Raw genomic sequence first — 15,400 nt, 5'->3', positions numbered from 1 at the left:
GGGGCTGGTATTAAGGTATATGTAACCCAAGAACAAAAATTCCAAATATTGCAGTTTACCAATCTTTAGAAGAGATGGATGCATTAGTTATTTTTTTAACGCATTTTCTGCAAATACAGAAAAATACCTGTTAATCCTGATAGTCTTTGTAACTTCCTGTTCCCTGAACTGAAATCTCATATAATGTTATATTAGTCTTACCAGCTATTTTCTGTAATCTACATGTAAAAGATCCTCATGTAAAAGAGTAGTCCTCATGTAAAAGAGTTGAGGAAAGGAGGAAGTGCTTAAAGTCCAAATCAGGAGATCAGCCTAGGGCAGCGGTTCCCAACCTCGAACCCCGTATAGAGGTCATGTTTCCAGTTATTCTTGCTCATTGAAGAAGTGTTTTAACCACTTTTAAGCTTTAATTTTATAGCGCAAAAAATAAAAACCGCAGAGGTGATCAAATACCACAAAAAGAAGGCTATTTGTGGGAAAAAAAGGACACCAATTTTGTTTGGGAGCCACGTCGCACGACCGCGCAATTGTCAGTTAAAGCGACACATTGCCGAATTCGCAAAAACTGTCCGGGTCCTTTAGCTGCCTAAAGATCTGGGTCTTAAGTGGTTAAACCAATGGCAATGGCTTGGTATTTATGAAAGCTTTTTTATCTAATGGAAATTCCCTGGGCACTTACAGCTCAGCATCCCCAGAGTAAGTACAGCAGGGACTGGAAAAAGAGGTGGTATAAATGTGAACTAACACTTTAAGCAATTAGGTTGTAAATCACTGGCCCGTTGAAACAATGTTGCTCCTCTAGATTTTGTTTTCAGGTTTGCATATGTTTTAAGTTATCTTTCATCAAGTCCAAAACTAGACCACTGGTAGTTAGGTAAAATGATAGTAGGGCATGAAACACAGATGCTATTGTGAAAAATAGAGGGCACTGCTTGTTACATATTTGTATGAATTATCTCTTGCTTGGTGTAAAACTACAAAATCTAAGCCAAAAAGTGGTTGTAAAGGCAGAAGTTTTTTTACCTTACTGCATTTTTTTGCAGTAAGGTAAAAAACCTTGTGCATTGCACTGCCCCGGCAGTTCCTCTTTATACTTACCCGAGAATCAAGCATTGTGAAAACTGCACTATTAATCAGAATTTAATATGAACATCAAAAAGCAGCAAACTCTGCTGTGAGATATAGCACAATCCCAAGTCATAAATTCATATGCAGAGTTGCGCTAATAAAAAAATAAAAATAAAACACCAGTGTTAATAATAAAGGTCCAAATGTGATGAAAAAGATTCTATAGCAGTTTCTGCACCATCCACCACCTTTTAGTGTGTGATCCTTCAACTATCACCTCCACCGTAAATAAAGTGTTTGCTTACCAGATTGCACAGACCTCCTATCACAGAAGGTCAGTGACACTTGTGGCTCTAAACCCAGACAGGGCCTTTAACCGTTCAAGAAACCTCTTAGGACATGTGGATCCAGCATGCTGGTGACGTTATCACAGGAGATCCCCCAAATACAAAAGACTCTCTTGCTCCTGATTGGCTCAGATACAACAGCAGGATCAATCAGAGCAAGTATTGAGGGGGGGGGGCAGGGGGGCGAGTCCTGTGTCTTATAGACATAGCAGGGCTCAGAAATGAGCTAACATGAATGTTCTATGTTGGAGAAATTGCGATATTACTCCTTCTACCATCTCATTGGGGATGCTTATCTCTAGATAAGGGGTGTCTGAAATTGGGAGGTTTTGTTTCCCCAAAAACTGTGAGATTTTAGTGAAAAAGCTCATTGAAATCAACAGGGAAGGAGAATAAGGCCCCTTGCACACTGGGGCGTTTTTCATTAATTGCCTTGTAGTGTTCAATGTGAAAGCCCGAAGGCTTTCACATTGAAGCGGTGGGCTAGCAGGAGCACACCAAAAGTCCTGCTAGCCGCATCTTTACCGCGGTATAGGAGCAGTGTGTTCACCGCTCCTATACCGCGCCTTCCCACTTCCCGCTAGCGGCCTTTTTCGGCCGCTAGCGGGGGTTAAAACCTCACCGCTAGCACCCGAATATGGCGGTAAATACGACGGTATAGCCGCGCTACAAATAGCGCGGCTATACCGTCACCGCGGCTGCACGCCTCAGTGTGAAAGCAGCCTTATAGTGTTTTCTTTGTTAGTAAAATGGGCTTTGTATGGCCCAATTATACTGGATCTTTTCTTTTGCCATAAAACGTCCCCACATTTCTGTAATTATTAGTATTTTTTTTTTCATAGAAAGAAAGAAACCTAAAGAAAAAGTAAAATAAAAAACAAAAAAACAAACAAAAAGGAAATAAAAAGCATTAATACAAAACAATAAACTAAACTAATCAAAATATACAAAAATAATAAAATAAAAAAAACTCTAAATAACTGATTTCTATCCATCCTAAATATTGTTATACTTTCCCTTTTGCTCCCTGATTGCTCACCCAGCTTGGACCCATGTACTGCAAGTATATATACACAGAAACTAATACAAAAACACACTCTCTAATAATGAAAAATAAATAAAGATGTTGGGGCAGATTCACGTACCTGAGCGTAAGAATCCGCCGGGCACAGCGTATCTAAGATACACTACGCCGCCGCAACTTTTTTCGAATCCTCAACGAATTTGCGCCTCAACGTAAGTTACGGCGGCGTAGTGTATCTTTGGCGGCGTAAGGGCGCGGGATTCAAATGGATGTAATGGGGGCGTGTTTTATGTTAATACGTCGTGACCCGACGTAAACAACGCTTTTTTTTAACTGTGCATGCGCCGTCCGTGGGGGTATCCCAGTGCGCATGCTCGAAATTAACCCGGAAAAAGCCAATGCTTCCGACGGTGACGTCATTCTACGCAAATCCCTATTCGCGAACGACTTACGCAAACGACGTAAAAAATTCAAAATTGGACGTGGGAACGATGGCCATACTTAACATTGAGTACGCCACCATATAGCAGCTTTAACTATATGCCGGAAAAAGCCGAACGAAAACGACGTAAAAAAATGCGCCGGCTGGACGTACGTTCGTGGATCGCAGGTAAATAGCTAATTTGCATACTCGATGCGGAATTCGACTGTAACGCCACCTAGTGGCCGCCGACATATTGCACCTTAAGATCCAAAGGCGTACTAAGACGTACGCCTGTCGGATCCCTCCGAGATGCCGTCGTATCTTGTTTTGTAGATACAAAACAAAGATACGGGAATTTTAAAATTACGCCGGCGTATCAATAGATACGCCGGCGTAATCCTTTTGTGGATCTGCCCCATTTTGTTCAAAAAAAAATTCACCAAAGCAGCTAAGTGAGTGAAATGAGTTCCTAATTTGGCTGCATTAAATTGGGCGAAGTGTGAGGTATCTCCAAAACATTGTCAATGTCTAATATTATGTACCTTAAACAAATAAAATGTGGATTGTATGTTTCTGCTATTTTCTGCCAATGTCATTTGCGATATCCAGGCACCCTAAGGTTGTTTTTTGCTCCACACTTACTTTTGCGTGGGCAGCATGCTAGCTAAATGGTTAGAATGCTTGCTTTGAAGAATGTATCTACTTTTTCTTGAACTGGTGTCTTAATATTTATTAAATGTGCTACTATTTATAGTAAAAATATATGAAGCACACTAGGCAGTTAGTGACTGTATAAAACAAAATGAGCAGCCATAAGGGAAAAGCCACAGTATACATTCAGACAATTTTTATTGAATTTCTCTGCTATTAATAATGCTTAAAATCACTGTGCTTTTAATAAAATACAACTTTTCTTATTAAGTATTTTATTAAAGATTATCAGAAAACATTGAATGCAAAGAGAACATTTTTACATTGTAACATTAAGATACTCTTATTACAGGAAAGTATATCTCTAGTCGCATATGACATCATATAATTGTTTGGTTAAGAATTAAATCAATGCAGTAAATTAATAAGTACCGCATTTATCGACATATAACACACACTTTTTCCCCCGAAAAATAGGGAGCAAATCACGGGTGCGTGTTATACGCCAATAGTGTACCTTGGAGGGGAAGGAGGGGGACGAGTGCCGCTGGAATTCACTGATCCGTCATCTCCTGTTTACTCTGACTCGGCTCTGACGTCACACACACACAGTCTTGCCTTCGCCTTCCGTCATTGGACCAGTGTTCTGTCAATCACAGGAGCTGGTCCAATGCCGATGGCGGAGGCGGGACTGTGTATGTGACTGTCGACTGAGAGCCAAGTAAACAAGAGATGACGGATCCGAGATTTCCTGCACTGCACAAGAGATGGTGAGGCTGCAGATGGGCATTAGGCTTCATTTATGGGAGACGGACTGCAGATGGGCACAGATCAGGCTGCATATGGGCACAGATCAGGCTGCAGATGGGCACAGATCAGGCTGCATTGAGGCTGCAGTTGGGCACTACTCGGGCTGCATTGAGGCTGCAGATGGGCACTAATCAGGCTGCATTGATGGGCACTGACCATTATTTTTCTTCAAAGCAAAAATGCATGTTACATGCCGATAAATACGGTATCTATCTAAAAAAGAATCTACCTTATATACATAAATTTATGTAGAGTCGCTAGTATATTTGGTGTTCTTTTCAATAATGGAACATTATGGTTAATCTACCACTAATTTGGAGCCTGATATCAGTATAATATTATGGTATGTCAACCAACTATAGTTGAGTTTACCTGAATTAAAAAAGTAATATGAAAAATAAGGAGGGAAGGGGTTTACAACAAGGCGGGGAATGAAAGCAAGAAGGAAGAGGGAGGGATAGGAGGTCCATGAAGGTAGGTTACTCCCAGAGGGTGATGATAAATCTACACATTAAATCCTCATTAAAAGTACTTGGATTTCGAAGTCTGATGGCAAGCAATGTGTATTCCATGGTTTGCATAGATTATTAAACCTTTTTAGACTGTTTTTATCTAAAGCTTCCATCTTTGCATGTAACAGAGTTTGGCTCATTCAATGTTTGGTATCCGCTAAATAGAGCCGTATGTAAACACGGCTTCCCCGTGCTTCACTGTGGCGGCCGCGTCGATCGTGTGATACCTTTTATAGGGAGACACGATGGATGACGTCAGACCTACAGCCACACCCCCCTACAGTTGTAAACACACACTAGGTGAAACGAAACTCCTTCAGCGCCCCCTGTGGTTAACTCCCAAACTGCAACTGTCATTTTCACAATGAACAATGCAATTTAAATGCATTTTTTGCTGTGAAAATGACAATGGTCCCAAAAATGTGTCAAAATTGTCCGAAGTGTCCGCCATAATGTCGCAGTCACGAAAAAAATCGATGATCGCCGCCATTAGTAGTAAAAAAAAAAAAAAAAAAATGCAATAAAACTATCCCCTATTTTGTAAACGCTATAAATTTTACCCAAACCAATCGATAAACGCTTATTGCGATTTTTTTTACCAAAAATAGGTAGAAGAATATGTATCGGCCTAAACTGAGGAAAAAAAATGTTATATATGTTTTTGGGGGATATTTATTATAGCAAAAAGTAAAAAATATTAATTTTTTTTCAAAATTGTCGCTCTATTTTTGTTTATAGCGCAAAAAATAAAAACCGCAGAGGTGATCAAATACCACCAAAAGAAAACTCTATTTGTGGGAAAAAAAGGACGTAAATTTTGTTTGGGAGTCACGTCGCACGACCGCGCAATTGTCTGTTAAAGCGACGCAGTGCCGAATCGCAAAACCTGGCCTGGGCATTTAGCTGCCTAAAGGTCCGGAGCTTAAGTGGTTAACGTCACCTATTTAGAAAATAAAAAACAAAATAAAAAACAAACCTTTTCATATATTGATATATAATCTTTTAGCTCAGTGCCTACAGATTACCACGTATGTATTAAATATGTTGCATGGGTTTATCATACTGTATGTCTTTATTTTCTAGGGATAGACATGGCTTAACGTGGAGATTCACCCTAGAATTACGAAGCTCCATGTTGTGTACTTCAGTTTTCCAGCAATCAGCATTGGCCACTGCTGGCCATTTACCAGCAACACCATGCTATCTATGTCTTCGACAGTATCAGAGTTCAAAGGATGCGTCTTTCATGCCGAAAAGGCATAAAAGATGCAAAGAACCTTAATGATTAAACAAAGTTCAGCTTTAATGGTACAGCATGAAATTGCCTAACATGGGTTACACCAGTGGTGTATTTAGGTTTTGCGCTGCCCTAGGCCTGACTAAACTAGTGCAACCTCTAATTTAAATATGACCCACCCCTTCCTGTCCAGGTCACATACCTTCCTGTTTAAGACCTGCCCTGAAATTTTCCAGTGGGGACACTAGTTCTGAGGGCCTTGGGGGGATTCCCTTAACCAGTTCCCGACCACCGCATGTACATATACATCCACAATATGGCACGTACAGGCACATGGGCGTATAGGTACGTCCCCGCCTTACCTCGGTTCGGGGGTCCGATCGGGACCCCCTCCGGTACATGCGGCGGCCGGGAACGGTGTACGGGAGGTCCGGGAGGAGGGGGCGGCTACTGGTTTCCAGCCGTCCCCTCTCGATCTCCCTCGGCGAATCGGATTGCAGCAGAGCCCTCCCTGCCTGTGTAACTGTAAACACAGGCAGGGAGGAAGTGACGTTTTCTCCCCTCTGGCGGTCTTTTCGTTTGATTCCAGAGGAGAGAAGACGTCAGTACTGTGAGTTGCACCAACAGCACACTGACACAGCACACATAGGCACATAACCCCCCCCGATCACCCCCCCAGCACCCCCAGATCACCCCCTGTCACAGTGTCACTGATTGCAGTGATCATTTATTTTCTGATCACTGCTTTTAGTGTCAGTGTGACAGAAAAAAGTGTCAGGGCAGTTAGGTTTAGGCCCCTTTAGGTCCAGGGTAGCCCCCTACCCCCCCCCCAATAAAGGTTTAACCCCTGATTGCCCCTAAAGTTAACCCTTTCACCCCTATTGCCAGTGTCACTAAGCGATCGGTTTCTGATCGCTGCATTAGTGTCACTGTTGCCGCTAGGCAGTTAGTTTTTTTTGAGGTTCGCCGCCAGGTTTATATAGCGTTAGGTACCCCCATAAATAAAGGTTTTAACCCCTGATTGCCCCTAGAGTTAACCCTTTCACCCCTATTGCCAGTGTCACTAAGCGATCGGTTTCTGATCGCTGTATTAGTGTCACTGTTGCCGCTAGGCAGTTAGTTTTTTTTGAGGTTCGCCGCCAGGTTTATATAGCGTTAGGTACCCCCATAAATAAAGGTTTTAACCCCTGATTGCCCCTAGAGTTAACCCTTTCACCCCTATTGCCAGTGTCACTAAGCGATCGGTTTCTGATCGCTGTATTAGTGTCACTGTTGCCGCTAGGCAGTTAGTTTTTTTTGAGGTTCGCCGCCAGGTTTATATAGCGTTAGGTACCCCCATAAATAAAGGTTTTAACCCCTGATTGCCCCTAGAGTTAACCCTTTCACCACTGATCACTGTATAAGTGTCACTGGTGACGTGGTTAGCCAGTTAGTTATTTAGTTATTTTAGGTTCGCCACCAGGTTTTTAGAAAGCGTTAGGTACCCCCATATATTACCGAATAAAGGTTTTAACCCCCTGATTGCCCCCTAGTTAACCCTTTCACCAGTGATCACCGTATAAGTGTTACGGTTGACGCTGGTTGGTTAGTTTGCTGTTTATAGCATCAGAGCACCCGCCGTATATAACCCAATAGGTTTAACCCCCTGATCACCCGGCGGGTGATATAAATTTAATTTTAGCGCCAGTCAGGGTCTGCGTCACCCCAGGCAGCGTTAGGTTAGAGCCAGTACCGCTTACACCCACTCGCTAAGCATACACCCCCCTTAGTGGTATAGGATCTGAACGGATCGATACCTGATCTGATCAGATCTATACTAGCGTACCCAGCAGTTTAGGGTACCCAAAAACGCATTGTTAGCGGAATCAGCCCAGATACCCGCTAGCACCTGCGTTTTCCCCCCTCTGCCCAGCCCAACCCACCCAAGTGCAGTATCGATCGATCACTGTCACTTACAAAACACAAGACACATAACTGCAGCGTTCGCAGAGACAGGCCTGATCCCTGCGATCGCTTACAGTTTTTTTTGAAGCGTTTTCTACATTTGCTTTTCTATAGTCAGGTGCTTTTTTTACCTGTGAATCCTTACCATTGTACCACTAAATTTAGAGTCCAAAATGGCAAACCGAAGGTACAATGATAAGCAGGCCTTGGAGTTCATGTGCATGTCAGATAGTGAAGAGGAGGAGGTCACGCATCTGACAGATTCTGGCTCAGAATATGAACCCATTTACGACAGCGGCTCCATGTCAGATAGCTCGCACGACGAAGTTGAGGTCCCTGCTAAGGCCAGGCGTACCCGATCCCATTCTGATGTTGTTGAGCAGCAAGAACCGCAGGACCCTCGTATGGAGCAGAGATCCAGTACTAGCGCCGCTATTCCTTCTGGTGAATTGGCAAGCACCAGTGGCCTAGTACACCCTGGTCGTTTATCCAGCACTGCAGTAACACTTGGTGACGTGGCGAGTCCCATAAGTGCAGTTGAAGCTGGCGATGTGGCAAGCACAAGTAGTGTCCCGCTGCCACCAAGAAAAAGACAGAGACAGGCCCGTCGTGCCCATAGTGCCCTTCCTGTAGAATTTGCCTATCCTGATTGGGTCCCCACCACTTCTACAGCACCTGTACTTCCCCCATTCACTGGCCAACCCGGTATTCAGGTGGATACAGCGAACTTTATGTCACTTGATTTTTATTCGCTGTATTTCACGGAAGATCTCTATAGATCTATTGTGGACCAGACCAATTTATATGCTGGTACTTACATCGCCGCTAACCCCCAGTCTCGCCTTGCCAAAGAATGGAAACCTCTCGAGGTTTCCGAATTTAAGACCTTTCTGGGCCTTACCCTCAACATGGGCATACACAAATTTCCGTCATTGCGGATGTATTGGTCCACACATCCCATTGACCATATGTACATTTTCTCTGCTCACATGGCCAGGAGACGATACGAGGCGATCCTGCGGTTCCTGCATTTCAGTGACAATGCACTTTGTCGTCCACGTGGAGACCCTGAATTTGACCGGCTCTACAAAATTCGGCCCCTCGTAAACCATTTCAACGAACGTTTTGCAGCCTTGTTTAATCCCCAGCAGGTTGTATGCGTTGATGAGTCCCTGATTAAATTTGCTGGCCGCTTGTCTTTCAAACAGTTCCTTCCCAGCAAGCGTGCCAGATACGGGGTCAAGCTCTATAAGCTCTGTGACAGGGCCACAGGCTACACATGGAGCTTTAGGGTTTACGAGGGAAAAGATAGTCAGGTAGAGCCGGAAGGATGCCCAGATTACATGGGGAGCGCTGGCAAGATTGTTTGGGACTTGGTGTCACCCTTATTCGGAAAGGGGTACCATTTGTATGTGGACAATTTTTACAGCAGCGTGCCACTTTTTAGCCACTTATTTGATCAACAGATTGGAGCATGTGGCACCGTGCGACCTAATCGCCGGGGCTTCCCCCAGCGGCTTGTAGATGCCCGTGTTAGGCCGGGGGCGAGAGCCTGCTGCAGATGTAAAAATTTGCTCGCTGTGAAGTGGCGGGACAATAGGAATGTTTTCGTTCTTACCACCCTTCACGCAGACACGACAGTCCAAATTCGTACGGCGACTGGTGTTGTGGAGAAACCCCTCTGTGTCCACGAATATAACCTTAATATGGGAGGGGTGGACCTCAACGACCAGTTGATGGCGCCGTATCATATTGCCCGTAAGACGAGACGCTGGTACAAAAAAGTGTCTCTACATTTATTTCAATTGGCTCTACTGAATGCTCATGTCGTATACAGAGCTTCAGGACGGAATGAATCCTTCCTTCAATTCCAGAGGGATATCATCACAGAACTCCTGTATCCAGGCGGTATTGTACCTCACCATCTCCTACCAAATGCAGTAAGCCGACTGCATGAGAGGCATTTTTCTTATGTCCTCCCGAGTACCCCTACCCAACGAGCCCCCCAAAGAAAATGTCGTGTCTGTACCAAGCGCGGATTTAGGCGTGACACCCGTTATTTTTGTCCCAAATGTCCTGGCAATCCTGGTCTTTGTATTGGTGAATGTTTTGAACGCTTCCACACACACGTTAATTATTAGTGTAGGGTGAAACATTTCACAGGCTAGGCACACTCACACAGGGTCTCCCAAGATGCCATCGCATTTTGAGAGACCCAAACCTGGAACCGAAAAGTTGAAGTTACAGTTCACAGTTACAAAAAAAAGTGTTAAAAAAAAAAAAAAAAAAAGTAAAAAATAAAAACACACAAAAAAATATAAAATAAAAAAACCAAAAATAGTTGTCGTTTTATTGTTCTCTCCCTCTCTATTCTCTCTCTATTGTTCTGCTCTTTTTTACTGTATTCTATTCTGCAAAGTTTTATTGTTGTTATGTTTTTTCATGCTTGCTTTTCAGGTATGTAATTTATTTTACTGTTTTCAGGTACGCCATTCAGCTGTTGCGCGGACTTATTTATCTTGACAGCAACAGCGTTTGCTCCCACGATATATAAAGCCACGACTCCAGTGCTGTAGGAGGTGATTTCACCACCACAGTTAAAAAAAAGAGCATATATGCCGAAGCATGCGGGCAGCAGGGGCGGAGGAGCGATTTTGCTCCTAATGCCGCGTACATACGGTTGACATTCCTACGGAGGCTTTCCCGTGGAAAAGTCTGACCATGTGTACACGGCATAGAAAAGTCCGACCGTGTGTACGCGGCATAGAAAAGTCCGACCGTACGCGGCATAACTTTTTTGCGGGAGGATGCCCCCATGCTTTGGCATATATATATATTTTAGGCACAGGTTGCGTTAAAAAATGTTTTATTTTTTACTATGTTTTTTTATAGGTATTTGCTTTGCAGGTATGGTATGATCTTACTGTTATACTGGAATGTTACTTTGTTTTAATGTTAACCATCATTTGCTTAGCAGGTACGCCATTCAGTTGCAGTGCGGATTTATTTAGCGTGACAGCAACAGCGTTTGCTCCCACGATATATAAAGCCGCGACTCCAATGCTGTAGGAGGTGATTTCACCACTACAGTTCAAAAAAGAGCATATATGCCGGAGCATGGGGGCATTAGGGGCGGAGGAGCGATTTTGCTCCTAATGCCGCGTACATACGGTTGACATTCCTACGGAGGCTTTCCTGTGGAAAAGTCTGACCATGTGTACACGGCATAGAAAAGTCCGACCGTGTGTACGCGGCATAGAAAAGTCCGACCGTACGCGGCATAACTTTTTTGCGGGAGGATGCCCCCATGCTTCGGCATATATAAATGGTGCATGTATGCCCATCATTAGAAGTGGGTGGATGAAGGGAGGTATTCTAATGGTGGGCATACCCACCGATCAATCTTTTTTTTGTTCAGCCAACAGACTGCATGAAAAAAAAAAAGATTACAATACATGTCCAACAAGAACCATCAACGTACTGGTATGTTGCAGGACTTTGAATGGTTATACCAGAATGATGCCTGCGGGTTTAGGCATCATCTTGGTATCATTCTTTTCAGCCAGCGGTCGGCTTTCATGTAAAAGCAGTCCTAGCGGCTAATTAGCCTCTAGACTGCTTTTACATTCAGTGGGAGGGAATGTCCCCCCCCCCAGATATAAACGGCGCCATTGAGAATATGGGAAAGCATTTTATCACACCGATCTTGGTGTGGTCAGATGCTTTGAGGGCAGAGGAAAGATCTAGGGTCTAATAGACCCCATTTAAAAAAAAAAAAGAGTACCTGTCACTAACTATTGCTATCATAAGGGATATTTACATTCCCTGAGATAACAATAAAAATGGTAAAAAAATAAATAAATGGAAGGAACAGTTAACAAATAAAATAAAAAAAGCGAAATAAATATATAAAAAAATAAAAAAATAAAAAAAAGCATCCCTGTCCCCCCCTGCTCTTGCGCAAAGACGAACGCAAGCGTCCGTCTGGAGTCATATGTAAACAGCAATTGCACCATGCATGTGAGGTATCACCGCGAAGGGCAGATCGAGGGCAGTCATTTTAGCAGTAGACCTACTCTGTAAATCTAATGTGGTAACCTGTAAAGGCTTTTAAAGGCTTTTAAAAATGTATGTAGTTTGTCGCCACTGCGCGTTTGTGCGCAATTTTAAAGTATGTCGTGTTTGGTATCCATGTACTCGGCCTAAGATCATAATTTTTATTTCATCAATAATTTGGGCAATATAGTGTGTTTTAGTGCTTTAAAATAAAAAAAAGTGTATTTTTTCCCCAAAAAATGCGTTTGAAAAAACGCTGCGCAAATACTGTGTGGAAATTTTTTTTGCAACACCTACCATTTTAATCTGTAGGGCCTTTGCTTTAAAAAAATATATAATGTTTGGGGGTTCAACTTTACTTTCTTGCAAAAAAATAATATGTTTTTATGTAAACAAACAGTGTCAGAAAGGGCTTTTTCTTCAAGTGGTTAGAAGAGTGGGTGATGTGTGACATAAGCTTCTAATTGTTGTGCATAAAATGCCAGGACAATTGAAAACCCCCCCAAATGACCCCATTTTGGAAAGTAGACACCCCAAGCTATTTGCTGAGAGGCATCTTAAGTCCATGGAATATTTTAGATTTTGACCCAAGTTGCGGGAAATATAAATATATATATATATATATTTTTTTTTTTGCGCAAAGTTGTCACTAAATGATATATTGCTCAAACATGCCATGGGCATATGTGGAATTACACCCCAAAATGCATTCTGCTGCTTCTCCTGAGTACGGGGATACCACATGTGTGAGACTTTTTGGGAGCCTAGCCGCGTACGGGACCCCAAAAACCAATCACCGCCTTCAGGCTTTCTAAGGGTGTAAATTTTTGATTTCACTCCTCACTACCTATCACAGTTTCGAAGGCCATAAAATGCCAAAATAGCACAAAAAAAACCCAAATGACCCCATTTTGGAAAGAAGACACCCCAAGGAAACTGCTGAGAGGCATGTTGAGTCCATTGATTTTTTTTTTTTTTGTCCAAAGTGATTGAATAATGAGAAAAAAAAAAAAAAAAGAAAAATGTGTCACTAAATGATATATTGCTCACACATGCCATGGTTATATGTGGAGTTGCACCCTAAAATACATTCTGCTGCTTCTCCTGAGTACGGGGATACCACATGTTTGGGACTTTTTGGGAGCCTAGCCGCGTACGGGACCCCGAAAACCAAGCACCGCCTTCAGCATTTCTAAGGGCGCAAATTTTTGATTTCACTCCTCACTACCTATCACAGTTTCGAAGGCCATAAAATGCCAAAATAGCACAAAAAACCCCCAAATGACCCCATTTTGGAAAGTAGACACCCCAAGCTATTTGCTGAGAGGCATGTTGAGTCCATGGAATATTTAATTTTTTTGCCCCAAGTGATTGAATCATGACCAAAAAAAATTAAAATAAAAAAATGTACAAAATATTGTCACTAAATGATATATTTCTCACACATGCCATGGTTATATGTGGAATTGCACCCCAAAATACATTCTGCTACTTCTCCTGAGTACGGGGATACCACATGTGTGGGACTTTTTGGGAGCCTAGCCGCGTATGAGACCCCGAAAACCAAGCACCGCCTTCAAGATTTCTAAGGACATAAATTTTTGATTTCACTCACACAAATCTTGAAGGCAGTGCTTGGTTTTCGGGGCCCCGTACGCGGCTAGGCTCCCAAAAAGTCCCACACATGTGGTATCCCCGTACTCAGGAGAAGCAGCAGAATGTATTTTGGGGTGCAATTCCACATATAACCGTGGCATGTGTGAGAAATATATCATTTAGTGACAACGTTTTGTATTTTTTTTTTTTTGGTCATTATTCAGTGACTTGGGGCAAAAAAATTAAATATTCCATGGACTCAACATGCCTCTCAGCAAATAGCTTGGGGTGTCTACTTTCCAAAATGGGGTCATTTGGGGGGGTTTTGTGCTGTTTTGGCATTTTATTGCCTTCGAAACTGTGATAGGTAGTGAGGAGTGAAATCAAAAATTTATGCCCTTAGAAATCCTGAAGGCGGTGATTGGTTTTCGGGGTCCCGTACGCGGCTAGGCTCCCAAAAAGTCCCACACATGTGGTATCCCCGTACTCAGGAGAAGCAGCAGAATGTATTTTGGGGTGCAATTCCACATATAACCGTGGCATGTGTGAGAAATATATCATTTAGTGACAACGTTTTGTATTTTTTTTTTTTGGTCATTATTCAGTGACTTGGGGCAAAAAAATTAAATATTCCATGGACTCAACATGCCTCTCAGCAAATAGCTTGGGGTGTCTACTTTCCAAAATGGGGTCATTTGGGGGGGTTTTGTGCTGTTTTGGCATTTTATTGCCTTCGAAACTGTGATAGGTAGTGAGGAGTGAAATCAAAAATTTATGCCCTTAGAAATCCTGAAGGCGGTGATTGGTTTTCGGGGTCCCGTACGCGGCTAGGCTCCCAAAAAGTCCCACACATGTGGTATCCCCGTACTCAGGAGAAGCAGCAGAATGTATTTTGGGGTGCAATTCCACATATGCCCATGGCATATGTGAGAAATATATCATTTAGTGACAACGTTTTGTAAAAAATTTTTTTTTTTTTTTTTTGGTCATTATTCAATCACTTGGGGCCATAAAATTAAATATTCCATGGACTCAACATGCCTCTCAGCAAATAGCTTGGGGTGTCTTCTTTCCAAAATGGGGTCATTTGGGGGGGTTGTGTGACATCTTGGCATTTTATGGCCTTCAAAACTGTGATAGGTAGTGATAGGTAGTGAGGAGTGAAATCAAAAATGTATGCCCTTAGAAATCTTGAAGGCGGTGCTTTGTTTTCGGGGCCCCGTACGTGGCTAGGCTCACAAAAAGTCCCACATATGTGGTATCCCCGTACTCGGGAGAAGCAGCAGAATGTCTTTTGGGGTGCAATTCCACATATAACTATGGCATGTGTGAGCAATATATCATTTAGTGACAACTTTGTGCAAAAAAAAATCAGTTTGTCATATTCCCGCAACTTGTGTCAAAATATAAAATATTCCATGGACTCGACATGCCTCTCAGCAAATAGCTTAGGGTGTCTACTTTCCAAAATGGGGTCATTTGGTTTTTTTTTTTGCTATTTTGGCATTTTATGGCCTTCGAAACCTTGATAGGTAGTGAGGAGTGAAATCAAAAATTTGTGCCCTTAGAAATGCTGAAGGCGGTGCTTGGGTTTTGGGGCCCCGTATGCGGCTAGGCTCCCAAAAAGTCCCACACATGTGGTATCCCCGTACTCAGGAGAAGCAGCAGAATGTATTTTGGGGTGCAATTCCACATATAACCATGGCATGTGTGAGAAATATATCATTTAGT

This window comes from Rana temporaria, chromosome 1 (genome assembly GCF_905171775.1).
Source record: "Rana temporaria chromosome 1, aRanTem1.1, whole genome shotgun sequence".
NCBI classification, from domain to species: domain Eukaryota; kingdom Metazoa; phylum Chordata; class Amphibia; order Anura; family Ranidae; genus Rana; species Rana temporaria.
Note: the sequence above shows the minus strand (reverse complement) of the source record.